At 42.8% G+C, this 23,347-nt stretch overlaps 1 protein-coding gene across 3 annotated transcripts in view; it reads left to right on the top strand.

Annotated features, from left to right (window-relative positions):
* PSPC1 (paraspeckle component 1) overlaps nucleotides 1-22,888 on the top strand; it is an 85,129-nt gene extending 62,241 nt beyond the window's left edge. The window contains exons 7-11 of one of the 3 annotated variants that reach the window (XR_010922573.1): nucleotides 3,469-3,585; nucleotides 7,097-7,368; nucleotides 19,427-19,536; nucleotides 21,931-22,065; nucleotides 22,686-22,888. The gene's annotated coding sequence lies outside the window, so the exon portion shown is untranslated. Of the gene's footprint in view, nucleotides 1-3,468; nucleotides 3,586-7,096; nucleotides 7,369-19,426; nucleotides 19,537-21,930; nucleotides 22,066-22,685 lie in introns of those variants that run through there. The other 2 variants (XR_010922572.1, XR_010922574.1) reach the window with 2 other exon arrangements.
* Nucleotides 22,889-23,347: the final 459 nt, after the last annotated feature.

Genomic DNA, 23,347 nt, shown 5'->3' with positions numbered 1-23,347 from the left:
ACCAGTTTAAGTCCATTATACAAGAGGGTCAGCTTCTGGCAAAGACACCACTCCAGGCCCCCTTGCATGGGGTACATAAGGCAGCAGAATCTGTCTCCACTGCAGTGGTCATGAAACAAGTGTCTTGGCTACAGCTGCCAGGCTTTCCAAGAGAGGTTCAGAGTACTGTTGAAGATCTCCCCTTTGACAGTTGTAGTCTCTTTGCAGACTCGACAGATGTATCTCTCCACATTTTAAAAAACTCGAGAGCAACATTACGATTCCTAGGGATTTACACACCAGTAAATAAAAGGGGATTTTGTAGGTCTGATACTGCACAAAGAGCATACCCAGCTCCATATTCAACATAGACCAGGGTTAGTAAATTATTTTTGTCATGGTCCAGACTTCAGAGAAAATAATAAAAATCTAATAATGATAAGTAAATAAAAGGATTTCAGGGTCTGTTCAAAAGGCTCTGGTAGTCTGGTTTTGTCCCGGGGCCTGCCTGTTGACTACCCCTGGCATAAACCCTCTGAACCCCGATGCAGCAATAATTTCTTTATTAGAAGAAGGAGATTGGTTTGCAACTCTCGAACTGTATATTGTCATGACACTATTCACCCTTCACACAAGAGATTTCTTCATTGTCTGATAAACAACAAACTACCAATACAGGGTGCTCCCTTTTGGTGTATCTTCAGCACCGAGGGTATTTTCAAAGATCCTGGCAGTAGTTGCCACTCAGCGGGCAGATGATCTCAGCAGACATTTCTTTCTAAATTAAAATAGGAACTGAACCCCAGAGTCCTCCACAAGATATTCTTACCATGAGGGTTCCTGGAGGTCAATCTGTTTGCTATAGTAGCCAAAATGCATCAAGTATTGCTTCTGAAGGGGGTTCGATCTTCAATGCATAGGAGGCATGTTCTTCATCTCATGGACAAAGGAATTCTCTGTGTGTAACTACCAGCACCATTACTATTTAAAGTTCTCAACAAGATCAAACAAGATCGAACCAGTCATACTGATTGCACAAACATGGCCAAGATAGGTCTGGTATCCCTACTTGATCAGACTCACGTCTAACCCTTTGAGAAGGCTATCAGTCAGTCCTTATCCACTGACCTGTGATGCTGGCCACAAGCATGGTTCCTCGGTGGTTTTCAGGAATAGCGATATTCTGTTTATCAGAGGTACAACACATTTTATAAAATAGTAGAAAAGAATCTTCAAGAAATACCTCCAGAAATGGAAATGAGATCAGATACTACTGTAGGCAATGCAGTTCTCTCTTCGTGTTGAACTCTGCTCCAAACTTCCCACTTCCTTAATGGGGGTCCTGCCCAGAAATCACCTGAAGTGGAACATCCACAGGGACACTACTTGATGAAGAAGGATAAATTCTGAGGACACCTTAGGTAAAAACCTTGGAAGTGCCCAGAGTGACTTTCTCACCTTGTGCAGTAACTGGAGTTTGAGATGTGTGTCCCTTTGGTGCTCTACTACCTGCCCTCCTTCACCTCTGCTTCGGAGTCTCTCGTGTGGGTCTTTATGATGGAGAAGGAACTGAGGGCAGTTTGCCTGTAAAACCCCATATAGTCTTGGCGCAAGGACACGCGCAGGCTGAACAGCCACTGCTACCAAAACTCTAATCAAAAGCACAGAATACGGGTGCATCTGAAGAGGAACATCCCCTTGTGGATGTATCTCGAAGAACTAGTTGCTGCTCAAAATAGGTAACCTCTCCTTCCTGAGGTGAAACCTCTGCTATGTGGGTGGTACATGTGCAAGCTATATAATTGATAGGATGCATTAATACTTGAGCATCATACTGAAAACTTACCTTTTGAAAGTAAAATTTTTGTGAATGCTATAGAGAGTATAGTAACAAATAATGCTTACAATCACTGTGCACCTTTCGCTTGAAATATTTCAGTCTGAGTAACAGTTTTACAAATACTAGTTTTAATCTTGAAACTGATATCAGCTGATCTGCACTTAAGTGTGATAGAGTGGAGAGAGTGGAAATCAGGTATTTTTGCCTCTTTCATACCGCACATTCAGGGCTAGTGCTGGGGAAGGTCTGCCAAGGTATATTTAGGCATAAGTTGCTGTTGGATGAAGGATGATTTTGTGGTTAACAGCATCGGACTGGGAGTCGAGACTTCCCAGTTCTGCCAGAGAATTGCTGTGTAATCTTGGGCAAATCAACCCTTTTGCTTCCCCAACTGTAAAATGGGGATAAAATTTACTTAACTGCTGTGTTGAGGCTTTTTTCGTAGATAGATAGCGTTTAAGGTGAGAATGGGCCATTATGGCTCTAGAATTTCATCAAGTAATTCCTGCATCAAGCACAATAATTTGTGGTTGTGAACTAGAATGTATCTTTTAGAAAGACTTCAAACATGTCCTCCTTCGTGTCTGTAAAATGCATTGAGCACATAATGTTATTAATATTAGTACTTTACTATTAAATCAGACCTTAAAATCACTTTATTACTATCATTGTGCTTTTTCATCCTCAGTTATGACTTGATATTAGTGCTTATGTCTCAAACTCTAAGAACTAAAGACTAAGGCTCAGATTTTTAAAAATAGATTTCAAAAGTTATTCCTAATCTATAGTTAACAATGTATACCTATTTAAAAATGTTTCTAAAATAATTTGAGCATTGATTTCTGGTTCTAGAGATAGTGGTAATTCTATCAGAATTGATATAACAAAAAAAGCAAGTGAATGTATGTAATTGGGTAATGGTCCAAGTCTGAATATTAGTTATCCCAGATTTTGTACTAATACAGTTTTTGTCCCCTAGGGAAGTCTTAGCGCAAACACGTGTATGCCTCCATCCCAATGAAAATATATATATTTGACTATTTATTTATTTGAACATATATTTCATTTTTTCTAATTTTTTTATAAACAGGTAAGTCGCATCTAGATGGACCTATAAGATGTGGAGCACTTGTAGCATGTGCTATCATTTATTAAATATGTTTGTGTATTTTCTGTGGCTATCTTGAAATATTGGCGTAGTCCCGTTTCAGATCTAATTTAGAATTTTTTTCTTACAAGTTGCATTTTGGATTTTAATAGAAGCTTTAAATAGTTATTGTGATCTTATCTCAAGATGAAATAAATTCTTATGAAGTGGAAGGAGACTGCTTACAGTAGTGAAACAGTGATGGGAGCACATCTTCATTGCAGTGGAAATGTTTTTCGAAATGTCGGCTTAGATACTTAAAATAAAATTTGGTCTGATTTTCTGACTTATATGAATTGACATAAATCATTATGTGCCTGCTGAGAAATGTTTCCTACCTGTTCTCCTTTTCATCCATATATGTATGTATTTCTTAGTATCTCTATAGAAGATATCATTTTAAATGAAGGGTTTAAAAGCTGGGGGCTCTTTGAATAAAACTTCTTGAATTTGTTGATCTTTACAAGACATGCAACACAGCCCTTCCTTGCCCTTCCCCCAGAACATGTCACGGTTTAAGAAGTTGTAGCCGTACAAAGACTTTTCAAATCTGCTGTCATTATTTTGGAAGAGGATGTTAGGACACTGGCCTTACTTGGTACCCACTGCAAAATGACAGGTAAGAAAAAACATACAGGAGGGAATGGGGAGCATTGAGTTAATTTGTATAAAGCAGCAATATTAAAATATTCTGCAAATTTACTTGTAATGCTTTAACATAAGAAATGCATTTAAATACTGCTTAACTTGTAATGCTGACCTGATTTATAATCTACAGATAAACTCAGATTATCTGTAATTCAGATTATCCAAAATTCAGAAATATCCCCATAACTGTAATTTTGTTTTCCCAAATTTTATAGTTTTCTGAAATTAAACTATGTCCTCTAAACCATTAAGATAACCAGAGTTCAGCTAGACTTAAATACTTTTTGTATGCTGGAAAGCTTGTGTTTGTTTATGCACTTTACACAGTATTACTAAAATGTAAATCTAAGCAAACCTTCTCCTAGACTTTGTCTACACACACATCTTGCATTAGTTTAACTAAAATCAGTTTAAAATTGATTTAAACTGGTACAAAACTTTTAATGGAATGACTTAAATCTCTTTACCAATGAACACACTGTACCTTTAAGCAGAGGTGGGGAGAGTTTGGCTAACTGATGGAACGAAAGGGAACAGTGCTTTATGGCTGGGGGGGGGAAGGGGGGAGGTCAAACTGCTGCAAGAGGGGACAAGGGGTGACAGTGACTCATCCCCTGGAATCTAGATGGCGGAAGGGTTTAAAAGGGGCAGCCTGTGCGGTGAAGTCCCCTTTTACAGAAAGCAGGCTGAGGGCAGCACCCACGGTCCACTTTAGGTGGTGAAATACCAGATTTAGTCAAAACCTGCTGTGGGCATTGTGCTAGCTGCCCCTTTTCAGGGGGGTCTTGGAAGGAATTTTTCCTTTACCATCAGATTGGCCTAGGTGGAGTTGGGGTTTTTTCTCTTCCACAATGGATTTGAGGAGGGCTTTGTTGACGTGTGGCATGAGGGGAGTTAGGTTATATGTCAAAACTCATATAAGTGGGGTAGATGTCCAGTGCAGCTACTCCATAGGGAAAGTATACAGTAACCGGATAAATGGCTTGGTAAAAGACTTAAAAAAGAAATGTTGGTTAAAGGAATGCAACGGGGAGGTGGGGGCTGGGGGCTCCTATGATTGGTACAGCAGGAAGCCAATTCCCTTTCTTATAGTCCAGCTTAATTCTCCTATGAGGGGGAGTGGATGATAAGAACCCAGCAATGGGTTGGCTGGGAGACCTGGATAGAACAAGAGGAGAGATCTGAAGGAAATCCCCTGGGAAGTTACTGAATGAAGGTGGGGTTACCTGCACTATACACCTATGTCTGCTAGGTAGTCCAAGACATCAAGGTCTGATTAAAACCATATGAAATGTCTCTAGTCCTTTTGGTATAGCCGGACAACTGGCTTATATCAATTTAATTTAATTTGATAGGGAATTGTCCAAAGAGCTGACCATGGGCTTCTAGGCACTACGATAATACAAATAATTAATAATTATAGCATGTCCATGTTCTTTGTGTTAGTTTAAATCTATTTCAAATACTTTAGGGAAATCAGTGCAAGTTCTGTTTGTAGAACATGCTTTAATCTTGCTTTCTGTCACTGGAAAAGCTATTGTTCAGAATGTTGTAGGAATATAGTTTTTAAAAAGATACTTTTGATTTTATAAACATGTAATTTTAAGACCATGGTTGATTGCATTGACTTTAGGTCCTTTTCATCCTAAAATGTGCTGATTTACTTTTCATTTGAATTTAATTATGTAGTTATGACACATCTACACTTCAGAGTGTTTGCAGGTGAGAGATTATCATGTTGGGGAGAGGGTTGTATATCCTTAAACTCCCTTTTTGAGCAACTTTGTATTTTATAGCTATCAAATAATAATGTAAAATATAATAATATACTTGTATACATTTAGCAGTTTAGTACAAAATTGACTGGTATTAATCACCAAGTGTGACCTCTTTTGAATGGGGAAAACCTCCTTATTCCTTTCAAGATACCATTAACATACATTTATAGTGTGGAAATTGTATCAAATGCTTTTTAAAAATTCCCTTTTAAATATTCCTTAGTATAGATATGAGCTGTATAAAGACCTGTGTACATACACACTGCTGTTTGCTAATAATTCCAACAGATATTTGTAATGAGTGCTTACAAAAATCACTTGGTAATACATCAAAATATTCCGCTGATACATATTTTAAGGTAACAGTCGGACATAAATTTTATTGACTCAGAATAAACCAACAATTCAGACTCATTTCTGCCAATCTTGAGATGTGGTAGATCCAGATTCAAAATTTACCCATTTAAGATCAGTTGTTTCATATGCATTTATTTTAAAGTATACATTTCAGTTATATTTATAGACAACTTTAAAATCCATAAAGCTTTTTGTATATATTATGTCTTGTCATTCTATCTTCGTTATACATCACCTGGCAAATGGAAATCTTTGTGATACAAACTGCATAGTCTTGCTTTGTCATTGATTTACTAAAGTCACTTTAACAGTTTATTTTTGCTAGTCAGATCCAAAGTCCATTGAATACATTGTGAGGCTTTCCCTTGACTTCAGTGGGCTTTACATCAGGCCCTAAATGCAAGCAATGTAATTTTTGCTAGGGGACTTTTTCTAGATGTCAGACATCTAGAAACACCTGAGTACAAGTAAACAAATTGAGACTTTTCAAGAATTATTATTTTTAGTGTCCAAAAATGTACTGAGTGCTGTAAATTCCATTCTATCTTCAAATCTACATTTCATTTGAATTATATTGTGTAAATCTCTGCAGCTGCTGTTTCAGGTTTCATAAATATTTTCAAATAAAATAGTCTAAATATCCTTCAGAAACTAATTCTTTAAATCCTGGCATGAGTAAACTATGATATAATAAAAGGCTAAATATAGTGAATGAAACTTTTCCCTTGAGCATGCTGTCTTTTATCCCCACTTACATTTGCTTTAACTATATTAAATCTTCCACCATTTTTTCTTATGATGTAAAGTTCTTCTGGAAAGTAAATAGCATTTTATTCACATTTTCTCATTCCTTTCAAGACTGATAAGGTTACAGATACTTCCTAATCTGTAAACTGTGAAAACTATAAAATAGATGGAAAATGTTTTTTCAATTTGTAAGACCTTTTCTGCCAGCAAAAATGCCTTATTTGGCTGGCATCACTTGAGGCAGTATTTACCCTTGATATATCCAACAGTTTAATTTTGGTTTGTATTGTGTAATATAGTCTTAATTATTTCTTCAGATATCCTCCCCTCCTCTCAGCTATCTGCAGAGATACATTTGCCGTTCTTAAGGAATAAATTATGCTTGCTTTTATTCACAGTATTGCACTTGTTGGTTTCATTAGGGTCTACTCGTGTTTAAATTCAGCAGAACTTAGCACTGAAAGAATAAGAAATACGTAAGTAAAATTGACAGAAAGCTAAGGGAAACAGATTCATTGGTTGACAATTTTTAAAATGTATATTGTATTTTTTTTATTGCTACTTTAGCAACCAGTATTGTTCTCTGTCACCTTTTGCTAGGAAGTAGGATGGACAATTTCAAATACGAACACAGCTGTGTCGAGTAGCTGGCTGGGGGTTTCTTTTGGATAACATCTGTCTCTCCAAGTATATAATCACAAAGGAGTACATATTGTCCTGAATGCATCTCAAAAATGAAGTTCTTCCTTTCGGTGTGGTGGATAAGTGGGTATGCTGATCATAAAGTGATTCCTATTCCTCTTGGCTGAGTCAAAGTGCCATATGGCCCACTTCAGTGGAAGTCCATTTACTCTGCAGTCCTGTATCTTTAGGTAAATTTTATGCAGACACAAAGTAAAGAGGTGGGTCGGGGACTCTGGGTGGAAGGGGAGACCAGATGTTAAGATTGCCACTAATATTCTCATTTATGTTAAGAATAAAGTAAGAAGCAACCTCACCAAGTTAATGAAGCTGTGTAAGGAATTAATGTTCTGGGAGAATGAGGGCACAGTACAAATGTTAAAACAGAAATATAAGACTCAGAAGGTGCTTGGCTGTGAGCGATGGGTGTGGTATAAAATCATAGGTAGACTTCTGCAATGTATTTGGAATGTTGACTTAAAGATTCATACCAAAATTGTGTGTTAATTTTTAAGGAAATAATTTATTTTAAAGAAGTTCTTAATTAAACTAAAAATGCACATAATTTGTGAATATTGGTGGCATGTGCACTTGAGAGCTAGTGTTTTCATTAGATTATGTGAAGAGAATGACACCATACCTCCCTGAGCCTTAGAAGGAAGTAGTATCTTGCGCCACTAGGTATGCTTACAAAGAGTCAAGGGTGTTTAAATCTTAGGTTCATTCTGCTCTCTTCATATTGAACATATTTTTCATGCTGTCAACTGCATAAAGTGTTTAAATAATATTTATGTATTACTACTTATTGAGTAAATAACCACATTCTGGGCTTAAAAAACAAACCTTTTCAGCTATATTAACATGATGTGACTTGGAGTAGTTATACTGAAAAATGATCTTTCCTCATCGGTGTACTCCTAGCTATTATAAATCTCTGAGCTCAGCTGTTCCTATCAGAACACTCCATCATCCAGTGTTCACAAAGAATAATTCTTATTAATTAAATTCTACCTCACAACTTGGGTTAGAGTGACAGGGAGGGACCTGAATTGAAATGGACATAGTTTATTTTGGAAATTTGGTTCTGATGAGAGTAGCCAGTCAGAGCAAAAAGGAATATATTCATGATCATAGAATATGTGAATCAGTGTCAAGATCACGAGCACTGCAGCAACCCTGTGCTCTCACTAGCTGAGGCAATTCCATTTCAGTATTATTTATGCTTTTTATTTAAATATATTTTGTGTAATCAATTTAATTATGACAAAGTGTGCTGTGTAAAATATCACTTGTTACAAATTTATTTATTAGCATTCAGATTGCTGAAAGCCATTGATACTGGTTTGCTGTGATTGAAAAGATGATACCTTCCTATTTATTTTGTCCTTGTGGATAATTCAGTTTTAGCTAGCCTCACTTTTGGCCAAAGAGAACAGTTTGTTCTAAAGCAGGAGTGACCAGTACTGGCTATTATACAGTAGATGAACAACTATCTGTGGCTTCAGGTGGATATTGGCAATGATGGGGGAGAGCAGATCAAGAGCTCTTATCTGTTAATGTGGTACATGACAATATGGAAGTTGTGAAGAGGACTAGGTTGCTTGTAATGAGTGTACAGGATAGTTTTGGAATCTGGGAGGGTGGTAAAATTTGAGGTTTGTTATAGTGCATTTTGGAGGGTGGTTCATGTTGGTAAAGTTCTGGAAGGTTAGAGAGGTAGTTTTTTGTCATAGTGTCTTAGACCTTTCACCCTTCTTCCGACTTTCCTACCACCTGTGTTTGAACCCTTCAAACTTCAGCCAACCTTCATCTGCCCCAATGGCCTCCGTAACTTGACCTTGGGACCTAGTTGAACCTGTGCTGAGCATTTCTTTTTTAAATCACACGCAGACCCTTTTATGCATCAGGTGTTTATCTCAGAGTCATTTAGTCATAGCAGCCAGATATTTTTGTTAAAGGTAATTAAAAATAAGTAAAACGAGCTAATATGAAGGGACCAGGCCCAGAGGTGGCTGGGCTCCAAATTCAGTCTTTAAGATTTGTGTGTGTTGTGGCAAGCTGCAGCTGCCAGATCCCCAGGGGCTGCCAGTTGGCCATCAGTGATTTAGAGTAACGATTGGTGATTATTCTAGCTCACCTGGCGGGCAAGATGATGCAGTGTGACGATGACTTCTAACAGCTCTTTATTCTTACCGTGCTGCATTTAATATATTTTGGAGGATTTTTAAAATAATACTTGAATGCAAACATCTATAATGGAAGAGTAAATTATTTCAACTGTGCATTTGAAAGTGACATAAAGATGGCGGATTATAAGAATCCAGAATAAGAGTCTACTACTAATTTGTTGGCATATGGGATTGATGATATGGATGAGGAAATAGGATATATATATCTTGGGTGTGATATCCTTAAGATTAAGAAGGTTTATGGAAAAGGACTAAGGTTTGGTTAGGTGGAATGCGAAAGGGATTTGATTGGTTGTTTCCAGATGGAGTGAGAGGTTTTAAAGATTAAATGAGATGGGGAGGTTGTTGGATCGAGTGGGAGGTGTGTATTGGGCAAGTATTGAGATGGGCCATTGAAGTCTGACGAGGAAGTTATGTGGGAGCCGAGTTCCAGCATCTTTATTCCTTTAGTCATTACCTCTAGATGGCTAAGTGAGTGTGCTGTAATGCACTGAAAATGTGATAGGAAGTTGAGGGGAACCCATTGCAGGTTTTGGGTTCCTCATTCTTTGTGGTGATGGGTTGTGGGAAGATCAGGCAGGAAATAGCAAAAAGATAAAATCATACAGGCTAACATGCGTAACCTCAGTTTCAGTAGCTTGCTATGTTTAGATACGGGAACATCAGATTATGGCTTATAAGGATTCTTGTCTTCACTTAAGGTTGGTGTACAGATTTCCCTACTGCATTCCATTACTCCTTACCACAATGATGTTGGAAGTGATGGTGAACAGTGGTGATGTTCGGAGACTTCAGTATCTGTCAAGATGACAATTCAACTAGATTGATACAGGAGTTTATGGCTATTGAGACAGTTACGGGGACTATCCCACATAGTTTTTAGTTCTATATATATAGCTATATAAGTAGTCACATTCTGGATTTAGTGTTTAGAATTGGAGGTTGCAGATGGGTAATTATGTCCTTATGGGACATCCATTACTTTCTGTGGTTTGAGGTTGGGGTTCTCCTGTTCCATTGAAGAAAAGGGACGTGATTTGATGGTGCACTAAAGAAGGTCAATGGAAAAACAAGGTTACTTACCAGTAACTGATATTCTTCGAGATGTGTTGCTCATGTCCATTCCACTATAGGTGAGTGCATGCCACTGTGCACGGTTCTTGGAACTTTTTTCCCCTTAGCAGACCCCGTAGGGCTGGCTCTGGTGCCCCCTGGAGTCCTGCGCACATGCCGTGGTACATGAGGCATGCCCGCCCTCCACCTCCTCAGTCCCTTCTTTCTGCCAAGTCTGGCAGCGGGGACGGGGTGGATTGTGCAATGGACATGAGCAACACATCTCAAGGAACTTCAATTTACTTTTCTTCTTCTTTGAGTGATTGCTCATGTCCATTCCACTATAGGTGACTAACAAGCAATACCTTGGAGGTGGGTAGGAGTTACCGGTGATCTGTCCTCAGCACGGCTCTGCCAAATCCCTCGTCCTCTCTCGCCTGCTCGACGATGGCGTAGTGGGACATGAAGGTATGCACTGACAACCAGGTGGCAGCTTTGAAGATGTCCTGCTTGGGCACTTTCTCCAGGAAAGCTGTGGTTGAGTGCGCTGTGATAGTTCCCGGAAGCAGCACCCTTGCCGTCTCGTAGCAGAAGTTGATGCACAATGTAATCCACGAGGAGATGCGCTGGGTGGAGACAGGTGAGCCTTTCATCCATCCGGTCAGCCACTGCGACGAAGAGCTGCATCGATTTCTGGAATGACTTTGTACACTCAGTGTAGAAGGCCAGGACTCGTCTCATATCCAGAGAGTACCATCTCCTCTCCTCTCCTTCTCCGAACCGTGCAGTTTGGGAAAAAACACAGGGAGAAAATTATATTGGTTTCAATGAAATTGGGATACCACCTTGGGCAGGAAGGCTGGGTGCGGCCTCAACTGCACCTTATCCTTATAGAATACTGTATAAGGGGGCTCCCAGGTCAAAACCCTAATTTCGGAGACCCTCCTAGCTGAGGTAATGGCCACCAGGAAGGCTACCTTTCATGAAAGCATGAGCAGAGGGCATGAAGCCATTGATTCAAAGGGGGGCCCGGTGAGTCTCGAGATGACCAGGTTGAGATCCCAGGGAGGCACTGGGTTGCGGACCTGCGAATACAGCCTCTCCACCCCCTTAAGGAACCCAACTGACGTGAGATGGGAGAACAGCGATCTCCCCTCTAGCGGCTGATGGAAGGCCGAAATGGCCGCCAAGTGAACCTTCAACAAGTCAGCGCCAGACCTTGGAGCTTTAGCTGGAGCAGATACTCCAGGATCGTCTCAGAGGCGAGAGGCTGGGCGGAATGCCCTGGGACTCCATCCAGGAGGTAAACCATTTCCACTTAGCCTGATACACAACCTATGTAGAAGGTTTCCTGCTGCCCAGCAGGGCTTTTTGGACCTGCACTGAGCAGGCTCTCTCTCTCTCTCTCCGTCACCCACAGAGCCTCCAGGGCGTGAGGTGCAGGGAGTCCAGGTCTGGGTGCAACAGTGACCATGGTCCTGGGATAGAAAGAAGGGCGTACCGCCTTGGAAGCTCCATGGCCGGGGCGATTGAAAGGTCCAGCAGCATGCTGAACAAGTGCTGTTTCAGCCAGGCCGGAGCGATGAATATGACCTCCGCTCTGTCCCTCTTTATTTTCAGTAGGACCCTGGGCAGGAGCAGAATGGACGGAAACGCGTACATGAGGGTCCCCATCCAGACGATGAGGAACGCATTGGAAATTGACCCAGCCTCGCGACCCAGAGCGAGAAGAACCTCGGGCACTTCGCGTTCCAGGCCGATGTGAATAGGTCTAGTTGGGGTTCACCCCACTTTTGGAAGATAGTTGTCACTCCCTCCGGGTGCAACGACCAGTTGTGGTGGGGTAGAAACGACCTGCTGAGGCGATCTGCCTCATCGTTCCTCACTCCCAGGAGGTGAGAGTCAGTCAAGTGGAAGTTGTGCCTCACGACAAAGTCCCACGGATGGGTAGCTTCCTTGCAGAGAGCCGAGGAGCATGCCCCTCCCTGCCTGTTTATATAAAACATAGCTGCGGTGTTGTCCATCAGCACCAGCACCACTCTGCCTGTCAGGAATCGGAGGAACACCCTGCAATCTAGGCGAATGTCCCTCAGCTCCTTCACCTTGCTGTGTAGGCGCCTGTCCTCCCCCGATCAGAGCCCCTGAGTGCTCAGGTTGGCGCTGATGTGGGCTCCCCATCCCACATTCGAGGCATCGGAGATGAGGGTTACCGACGGGACCAGTTCCCTGTACAGAATGCACTTCAGCACTACCCTGGGAGACCTCCACCAGTCTAGGGAAGCTAGGACGGGCAGGGGAGCTGTGATCACTCAATTCAGCGGGTGTCTGCTCGGCACATACTGAGGCCAACCACGCATGAAGCGGCCTGAGCCTCAGGTGAGATAGTCTCACTACGTACGTGCAGGCTGCCATGTGGCCTAACAGCTGTAGGCAGTACCTGGCTGTTGTCGTGGGGCATCGGTGCAGCTGGGAGATGATAGAGACCATCGCCTCGAAACGTGGCTGAGGCAGGAAGGCTCTGGCCTGGGAAGCGTCCAGGTTGGCCCCAATAAATTCTATGCTTTGCACTGGGGTTAGTGTGGACTTCTGCTCGTATACGAGCAGTCCCAGCCTGCTGCAGGTTGAGCAAGTGAGGGTCATGCTCTCCTGCACTTGAGACCTGGACCTGCCCCATATCAGCCAGTCATCCATGTAAGGGAAGATTTGCACACCCTTTTGCCTCAGATGGGCTGCCACTACCACCATGCATTTGTTGAACACGCTTGGCGCCGAAGATAGGCCAAAGGGCAGGGCTGTAAATTGGTAGTGGGAGCCAGCCACCGTGAAGCGGAGGGAAGCGCCTGTGGCTGGGGAGGATGGACCCATGAAAGTATGCGTCCTTCAGGTAGAGGGTGGCATACCAGTCTCCTGGATCCAGGGAAGGGATTATGGAGGCTAGGGAAACCATGCAAAACCTGAGTCGTTTGACATATTTGTTTAGGCAATGCAGGTCTAATATGGGTCTCAGACCCCCCTTCGCCTTGGGGGTGAGGAAGTACCTTGGATAGAACTCCTTCCCCCTTCTACCTTGAGGAACCATAACCATCGCTCCTATGTTGAGGAGGGTGTCCGCCTCCTGGAAGAGGAGTTGCTCGTGAGAGGGGTCCCTGAAGAGGGACGGAGGATGGGAGTTGTTGGGGGTGGTAGCGGTAAACTGTATGGCGTAGCCCCCACAGACTATCCCGAGGACCCAACGGTCCAATGTAATCTTTGCCCATTCAGGATAGAAGGGCCTTAACCTGTTCAGGGCAGCGGGGCAGGTCCAGGAGAGCAGTAGGGGTGCCACATCAAAACTGTCCCCTATGATTGCCCGACCCCTGGCCTGCTGGGGGGCTGAGGTGGATTGATTGCTGCATGTCCTGGGACACGCTTGAGGGTTGCAGCCACGAGCACCTCCTCATGGAAATGGCAGAGGCTATGGCCCTATCCGCTGAGTCAGCAGCATCACTGGATGTTTGGAGCACTGCCCTAGCCAGTGTGATTCCTTCATCCAGGAGGGTGGTGAAGTCTGCGGCCTGGTCCTGGGGCAGGGCCTCAGCAAACCGCCTGAGGGAGTCCCACAAATTAAAGTTTATCTCCCCAGGAGGGCCTGATGGTTAGCAATCCTGAACTGCAGGGCTGCCGTGGAATAAATTTTTCTCCCAAATAAATCCAGCTTTTTGTTCTTGGGAATGGAACCAGGCTGACCTTTCCTGTCCCGCTGGTTAGCACATCTACCACTAGGGTTCCCTGGGCCAGGTGAGTTAACAGATACTCGAACCCTTTGGCCAGGACATAATACTTTTTCTCAGTGGGGAGAATTTGATGTAGGGGCCTTTGACGTAGGGGCGACCAAGGAAGGGGTTTGCCACAGGGCCTTAACAATTTTGAGGACCCTATCATGGACTGGTAGGACCACTGTCACTGGGGCAGCCGTTGCCAGCACTTTGAAGAGGGTATCAGCGGCCTCCACTAACTCCTTGACCTCCGGCCCCAAGTTAGAGGCTACCCTCTTGAGCAGCTCTTGGTGCACCCTGAAATCCTCTAGTGGTGCCCTGTGGTCCTAGGAGACTGCCTCATGCGGGGAGGAGGAAGAAGACTGCTGAGGTGCGTCCTGAGGGTGCTCCCCTGCTTGCTGAAGGGATTCACCCATATAGGGTCCCTCCATGGTGCCCGACTCCTCTTCCGAGGAGCGGTGTCTATGGGCCTTCTCCTGTGCCAGGGGCACGGACTGCACCCCCTCTGACAGGGTGGATTGGGGCCCTGGTCCCATCTGGATGCCTCATGGGGCCCAATAAGGCCATTGTTGTGGCCATTGTCCCTGAGGCCAACCTGGGGCTGAGTGTGCCACCTGCTGTGATGCCTTGTGGGGGTGCCGGTTGTCCTGACGACTGTCGTGTGTGTCGTCGTGTCGTGTCGTGTCCACCCCCCCCCCCCCCCCCCCCCCCCCCGGAACCCCAAGCCACTAGACCGGCAATGCTGTGGCTGTTGTCAGTCCAGGGTGCTGTGCTGTGCTGGGGACCATCCTCTCGATGCCTCTGATGTGGAGGACAACGAGGACCGCCTCCGTCGCTGCAAGCCTGATACCAGTGTCTAGGTTCCGCGTTGGGGACTGCGCGGTGTGGCGTCTTCCTATGGTAACCGGGTTCTGCGCCGCTTCGGTGCAGGTGAACTCCTCGGTGCAGAGTCCTCTGACGGTGACTGCATTCTGCGTCGCCTCGGTGCTGGCGAACTCCTCGGTGCTGGGGATCTGGAGCAGGAAGTGTTTGAGTGCTGCCTGGCGGACCTCTACCTGTGCTGCCTCTTGGCCTGTGCTGTCTCCGGTGCCGGGGACCGACGTCGGTGCCGAGAGGGAGGTTCCGCATCCCGAGTTGAAGCAGGCCGGCTCAACAGTGCTGACTTGGAGTGGCTGTGGGGGAGCATCCTCTCTCTACCCCCAGTGGCCATCTGGCGGGAGATCTTCCTCCCCGTACCGGGTATCTCCACCGCCCTTCGGGGGGGATCCAACGTGGGCTTTTCCCAGGACACTGGCCCTTTCTCCCTCGGTGTGGGGGGGCGCGGAGATAGCATGGGCAAGGCCGGCAAGGCTCTTGCCACCTGAAAAGCCGTCGATGGTGTTGGCAGGGGCACTCTCCCACTTCCAGGAGTCGGGGAAGGAGATGCAGGCACTGGAGAAGACTCAGTGGGCCGTGGCCTGTGCATCTCCACACTTGACTCTGCTTGTACCGACAGTGCCAGGGGAATGTCTGTGCTCTGCGCACTGTCTCTTCTTCTTCGGCACCGGGTATGTTGCTTGGTGCGTGAGTCGAGCCTGGTGCCGGCAGTGCACTCTGTACCGAGGTGATGCTTGGTGCTAAGGTGGAGCAGGATGGCTGTGACACTGGGCGGAGCGCTGCCTCCATGAGCAGGACTTTTAACCGGATCTCTCGGTCCATCTGAGTCCGCGGTTTAAAAGCCCTGCATATCTTACACTTGTCTTTCCTGTGCTCTTCCCCCAAGCACTTAAGGCACCAATCGTGGTGGTCACTGAGCGGGAAAGCCTTCCTGCACGAGGCATATGGCTTAAATCCAGGTGACCGGGGTATGGCCCAGCTGCTCTAAGTCCCTCAGGGACTTCTTATGTAACTACACTTAACGCTACTTAACAATTACTTAAAACTAACTAGACTGCTTCCAATAACAGAGAGTTCAAAGGGGAATAGTACTTGCAGAGAGCAAGGCTAGTTCCAGCAACTGTCACGGGCGGAAAGAAGGAACTGAGGGGGGTGTAGGGCCGGCAGCGCCTCATATACCGCGGCATGCACGCGGGACTCCAGGGGGCACCAGAGCTGGCCCTACTGGGTCTGCTAAGGGGAAAAAAGTTCTGGGAACCATGCACGGTGGCATGCACTCCCCTATAGTGGAATGGACATGAGCAATCACTCGAAGAAGAGCTATATAGGTTTCATGGACTCTGGGTATGTGTTGTGCAGACAATGGGCAAATTTGAACGTCTTTTTTTCCATGACTATTGATAGAAGGCTCCTAAATGCCTTCTCTTGCAGTTTTGTCCTTACATGTCATTCTGGTTTTCAAATATTTTGTGATGGATGAAATGAAGGAACACAGACTGTGTCAGAGAAGGAAGTCCTGAGAGGAGACCAACCAGATATGATACAAATAATTTTAAAACACTTAATCCATGGCTGTGCAGGAAGAGTTTCTTTGCTTTTATTGTAGGCCTGCAAAGTCTCTCTCTGCCATATCCTAGGGTGGCAGTGGATAGTTTGGTAAATGAATGAGCTGTCTTCACCTGGGAACAGTTGAGTTTTTCTCAGGTGAGGATTTTTTTTGGTTACATTGCAGATAAAAGTGGGATTTCACATGGAGCTTTCCATATCTGTGGGTGCAGAGCAGTGTCTTAAGTGTTCAAAAGCCAAGTCTTCTTTGATTGAATTTTGACCAGTGTTACTCACTAGCCACTTGGAAATGTTGGGGCACCTGCTTATTTGCATCCTTGTCTCTTCTGTCTAGTAAAAGTCAGCAGTGAGAATGGGTGCTTTGTTAATTGAGATTCAGTTTCTCCTTATCTGAGGGTAGGGTTGGGACTGCAACATAGAAAGGAAATAAAATTTTGAACCTCATGATCTCACCAGAGTGCTGTCGAATCTCCCATTTTTGGAAAAGTTTACAAAAGGTGGCAGTGAAATGGAATGGCAATATTTGCAGTCTTCAGATTTCCTGGATCCTGGTCAGTCTGGGTTTAGACCTGGATGTGGGATAGAAACTACACAAGTGGTGTTAGTTGATCTTCTTTTGGCTAGGTATTGAAGGCATGCCCATCCTGATTTTTTTTTAGATATATAGTCTGCTTTTGGTGTGCTTGATCATGAGATAGTATTGCTAGTGAGGTAGTCCTTAGTAGTATGAGGCCTTTAGAAGTGGTAGTAAGAAAATATGGGCTAGAGCCTCTGCAGAAGGCAGAGGATATCCAGCTGAATACTTACATTATGGCTAGTTTTACTGGTGCAGTGAATGGATTACCCAGATGTCTATGGAGATTGGGATGTTAATGAAGACTAGCTGGCTGAGGATCAGTCTAGATCAGGCAGAAATAATTTCAGTCGGGTAGCGGAAGCAATTGGAAGAATTGGCTAAAATTATATTAGCACTTCTGATTGGATGCAGCTATTATTTATGGATAATTTTTCAACTTGGGAATCTTATTAGACCCAAAGCAGCTCATGGATGATTATGTAGCAGCAATGTTTCAGCTGCACTTGGTATGGTGATGTGACCTTTTAATTGGGTGTGGACCTTGCTTCATTTATCTGTGTTCTTGCAACTTCAAAGGAGTACTATTGAAATGTTTTGGGCCTACACCTTGAGACTATTCAAGCAATTGAAACTAGTCCAGAATGCTGCAGCCTGCTTATGTGGGTATTTATTTTGGGAGTACATAAAATGCTCAGCAAGATATCTGTTGTCTGTGGGCTTCAAACTGGAACTCAAGATGTTGGTAAATCATCTTTTAAAAAGATAATTTGAGTCAAGTTATTTGAGAGCATACCCATCTTCTTGTGTCATACTGCTGTAGTTGAACACAGACCCCCAAATCAGTTTCCTTTATGTAGAAAAGAGAGTTTTGTTAGGGTTTCTTGACTCTGGAACATGTTTCTCTCCCAGCTTCACTGGTTTGCTAGTGCCAGGGTTTGTTAAAGACCTGAATACTCTGCAATGTTCTTTGTTTTTTTAAACCCTCAAGTTTTTTTGGAGAAAAGATTGAGGGTTAAATGGGACTGCCTTTTTTTTTTTTTTTTTGTAATTCAGTTTTGGGGCCGGATTGATTGAGTGATTGGTGGCATTGAATTTAAGTGGTCTGAATTTTTTTTTATTCTCAATGTTAAGTCTTGTAAGGGGGACCCACCGTTTGGGATGCATACCCCCGGTAGTTTGTAAAATAACTAAACACTCTTAACTTTTTTGTGCTTTACATTAAAATTTATTGTAAAATATTAATTAGTACTTTTAACAGAAATAAAGTTACAACTTGTATTACGAATTGCCCTTTAAAGTTGATTGCATTTATATTTGAAGTGAGAAAATACTGTGTTTAAGGTGAATATATATTTTTATAAAGAATTTAAACCACAAAACAAATGTCTTATACTTGAGTATTAATTGTTACAGTTTAATATTAAAAATCTGTTGCATGGATTAAATGTATCATATGTAAATATGATTCTGCTCTGAAATGTTGCTAAAAATATAGTGGTTCCTTATGCCACAGATATGCCCCCTGTGTGTAATTCAGAGATATCTGCTGACTTTAGATAGTGTTTACTGAATTGTATATCTGTTAGCTATATTGGCTCTGCAGAGCTGGAGGGGAGGGAGCTGGATTCTATTCCTGATTGCATACCAGCAGCAGAATTATGTCCAACTTTCCAGTACACTTGCGCAATTCCACTGAAGGCACTGGGGTTGCACAGATGTAACAGAGAGCTTTATTTGGCAGAACCTTTTACTAGTGATAACATGAAAAGGCAAGAACCTAGCTTGATTCTCAAATCCTCCAGTGAGTTTGAACTAGCAAATGGAACTAATGTCGTACACATTTTTCAGAGCAGAACTGCACTTTGAGCTGAAATGTTCATAAGCAATATGGTGACATAGGAACTCATAAGGACAAACCCCAAATGGTTATTAGCTGATCGGTACAAGAACAGATTTCAAAGATCTTAGTAATTAAGAGAAGGGAAAATTGCTATATAGTGGAGGAAATGGTAATGAAAGACTGGTTAGTAATTAAAATTAATTTGTTCAATTTTGGTCACAAGTTATGTCCCACATAATTCTACCTTTTAAAAGTTCATGTTAGGAAGGGAGGGAACAGTTATTGTACTTTGAACAGTAAAGGGCCCACTACCAGCTAGATAACTTTTTTATTTTGCTTAAAATGCTCCAGATATTGATTTAATTGACTATAACTACATATTATTTTTTCTAGGTTAAAATTAAAATGCTAAAATGCAGATGAAGATTGGTTTAAAAACAAAGTTGTTCTGCTCTGTCTTGAGTACAGAGGGTCAAGATGCTGAAGCCTTTTTTTACTTTCAGGTATGTGCACATTTGACTTTTTTATTTAATAATCACTGAAGGTTCTGAGACAACTGGGGTTTTTTGTTTTTGTTTTCGCATTTACAATTCGATGAAGGAATTTGTTCATACACTTCAACCAATACCTTTGAATCTTATTTGTAGGTGATAATTGCTATCCTTTGACGCTTGCCATTTCTATCCTAGAATTATTCTGTCTTGGGACTGAAAATTAGTACTTTGATATGCAGGATCCTTCTCCTGCTTAAACAGTTAGATCCCCCTATAAATTTCAGTCTCCTATTCCTATCACTCCTGTGGAATTGCTGCTTTCCCTTATGCCCTACATAGTCTGTAGCTCGTATTTGAGTGGCATTTCTGTAGGCATTGCTTCAGCAGAATAGAGTTTTCTCCTCAATTACCCTGATAAGAGGTCAGAGAAGGTTGTTTTCCCTTCCAGAATTTATCACAGTTTACATCAAATCAATCTGTCATGATCTTAAATTTTATTAAGAATAGAGAATCAGATTAAAACAAGAAATGGATGGAGAGCATAAAAGCCTGTCTTAAACTCTGCAGAAGTTTGGAGCCAGATACATATATATTTTGTAGTTACAAGTTAAGAAGCAAAGACGCTCACTCTAAGAGCATCACCTTTTCTCAGGCTGGTCTTTCTAGTCTTTTGGTGGGCAGCATGTCAGAGAGACAACTTCTGGCCTCAGTATAAATATTACCTCCGCCTCTCACAGCTCATATATTTTAGAAGTTACCTTACTGTGCAGGGCTCATTATCCTCTTGGTTATATTTTGAGAACTAATACATTTTATTTTTTAAAATTTTTCCTCATGAATCAGTCATAGAATCATAGAGTTGGAAGGGACCTCAGGAGGTCATCTAGTCCAACCCCCTGCTCAAAGCAGGACTAACCAGGACTAACCTCAGCTAAATAATCCCAGCCAGGGCTTTGTCAAGCCGCTTAAAAACCTTCAAAGATGGAGATTCCACCACCTCCCTACGTAACTCATTCCAGTGCTTCACCACCCTCCTAGTAAAAAACTTTTTCCTAATGTCCAACCTAGACCTCCCCCACTGCAACTTGAGACCATTGTTCCTTGTTCTGTCATCTGCCACCACTGAGAACAGCTTAGCTCCATCCTGCCTGGAACCTCCTTTCAGGTGGTTAAAGGCTGCTATCAAATCCCCCCTCATTCTTCTCTTCTGCAGACTAAATAAGCCTAGTTCCCTCAGCCTCTCCATATAAGTCTTGTGCTCCAGCCCCCTAATCATTTTTGTTGCCCTCCACTGGACTCTCTCCAACTTGTCCACATCCTTTTTGTATTGGGGGGCCCAAAACTGGACACACTACTCCAAATGCAGCCTCACCAATGCCAAATAGAGGGGAATAATCACTTCCCTCCATCTGCTGGCAATGCTCCTACTAATGCAGCCCAATATGCTATTAGCCTTCTTGGCAACCAGGGCACACTGCTGACTCATATACAGCTTATCCACTGTTACCCCTGGGTCCTTTTCTGCAGAACTGCTGCCTAGCTCGTCGGTCTCAGTCTGTAACTGTGCATGGGATTCTTCCATCCTAAGTGCAGGACTCTGCAGTTGTCCTTGTTGAACCTCATCAGATTTCTTTTGACCCAATCCTCCAGTTTGTTTAGGTCCTTCTGTATCCTATCTCTACCTTCCAGGGTATCTACCACTCCCCCCAACTTAGTGTCATCTGCAAACTTGCTGAGGGTGCAATCTACCCCATCCTCCAGATCATTAATGAAGATGTTGAACAAAACTGGCCCCAGGACCGACCCCTGGGGCACTCTGCTTGTGACCGGCTGCCAGCTAGACATGGAGCCATTGATCACTACTCATTGAGCCCTATGCTCTAGCCAGTTCTTTATCCATTTTATAGTCCATTCATCCAATCCATACTTCTTTAATTTGCTGATAAGAATATTGTGAGAGACCATATCAAAAGCTTTGCTAAAGTCAAGGTATATCACGTCCACCGCTTTCCCCACATCCACAAAGCCAGTCACTTCTTCATAGAAAGTCCTTCCAGTTTGTCAATCTTTCTAGTACTGAGATGCCTAGAATTTAGTACAGATTTCTAGGTAGGCTCTTGCCAGCTCCATTTGGAGAAGAACTAGTTCCTCCCTGCTCCCACACACACACATCTGCATTACATTGGCTTTTTTTTTTTTTTTTTTTTTTTTTTTAACTGCCACAAAATGATGGTACAAGCTTCTCTGTAGTTTGCTGTCCTCTATATCTAATGCTATTTCACTATTACTATTTTCCAGGTATTTTCCTCTCTTTGAGTATTGCTCTTTTGATTATTTTTTAATTTGCAACTCCTCAGGTTGAATCTTATTTCCTGTTGCTTTTTTTTGTTTGTTTTTAACCAGTGAATTAGGTGTTTATGAAAGCTGATGGATTTACAGCCCCTGAAAACTGAAGTTCTCTCCCTAGGGGTAGTATGGGCATCCCATGCTATTGTACTTCAAACCTGAAATAGAAGGACCATGTGGGGCGGTGAGAAGGTAATTAGCTTCTATGTCTCTTCAGTACTGGTCCCTCTGAGACGGCTGATGAGCCTGGCAGTTGTGGGTGCATTATGTGATGTAGATATCTGTGCCCATGAAATTAGATGGAGACCAGCAACCCCTCTAGCTCCCTTTGCAAAATTTTTGTGCACAGTAACCTCCTGTGTTGTTGTAACCTGTGAACTTAACCTCTACCCAGCTCTTCACTACATTGTTTGGGTTTTTTCCTCATTATCCTTTTTAAGGCCCTTGACCTGAAAACTGCTCTGGAACAATGCTCAGATCTAAGCCAGTTCTAATGAATTTGTCAAGGTGGAACAAAATGTTTTGACACTTCCTTCCCCTACTGTAAGTGAATTAAAGGTAGAATTTGTAGAGGAAATAGTATCTTAAAAATAATGTGATTGGCATCCTCTGCAGCTCAGTTTACAGAGCAGAAATGATCATGCTAAAGTCTTATCCTATTTTGCTTTTGAATAGCTGCTACGTATCAAAATAGCACTGCAGTGATGGTGGGTGAGGAAATTATAAGTGGTTTGTAAAATGGTGGAGAGGTGCTAGATAGTGGCCATTTACCTGGAGTGGTTTATACAGACATAAAATATATTGTTTTTCAGGTTGGAAAAAGGCAGTAAAGAAGTTCATTTCATCTTCATCCTGAGATACTATGCAGAGTATTAAGCAACAAACATGCTGTTCCCCCAGTGAGAAGGAAACAGAGCTGAAGCATGTCTGTCACTATCCACATTCTCCAACAAAAAATACTCTTTAAAAAAAAAAAAAAAAAAAAAAAGCCAGCTTTTTAAAATTAAAACTTTGGTGCTGAATCAACGGTGATGTATGACTCTTTGTTTACGATGGGGGAGGGGGGCGGTGCTATAAGCAAGGAAAGTTCTGTTTTAGGATCCCTATACATAATAATGTTCTGGGTCATAATGTTGATAACAGGGTTGTCAAGTTTGTAGATACGAAAACCCAAGGCAAGTTAAACAAAAACTACATTCAGATATAAAACTTACATTGTATGACTGAACTGCATTTATGGTGTTTGACCAAGATAGGGAAATAATTGAATTAAATTAGATCATCCATTCTTATGATGAGGAAAAGAATGGGAGTTAGAGTGATAAAATTTTAATGGAAGTTGCAGCAAATTCTGCAAACTTGAAACCTGTCATAAACAAAGTTTGGAATAAATTATAGTTAGGATTTTAGGAGAACATAATATAGATTTACCTGCTGATGGCTCATGGAAATGTATGTAAAATGTTGTAGGGGT

Source organism: Emydura macquarii, unplaced genomic scaffold, assembly GCF_026122565.2.
Source record: "Emydura macquarii macquarii isolate MOO-44397 ecotype Brisbane River unplaced genomic scaffold, CSIRO-AGI_Emac_v2 contig_2473, whole genome shotgun sequence".
NCBI lineage: Eukaryota > Metazoa > Chordata > Testudines > Chelidae > Emydura > Emydura macquarii.
Note: the sequence above shows the minus strand (reverse complement) of the source record. Positions and strands in the feature narration are given on the sequence as shown.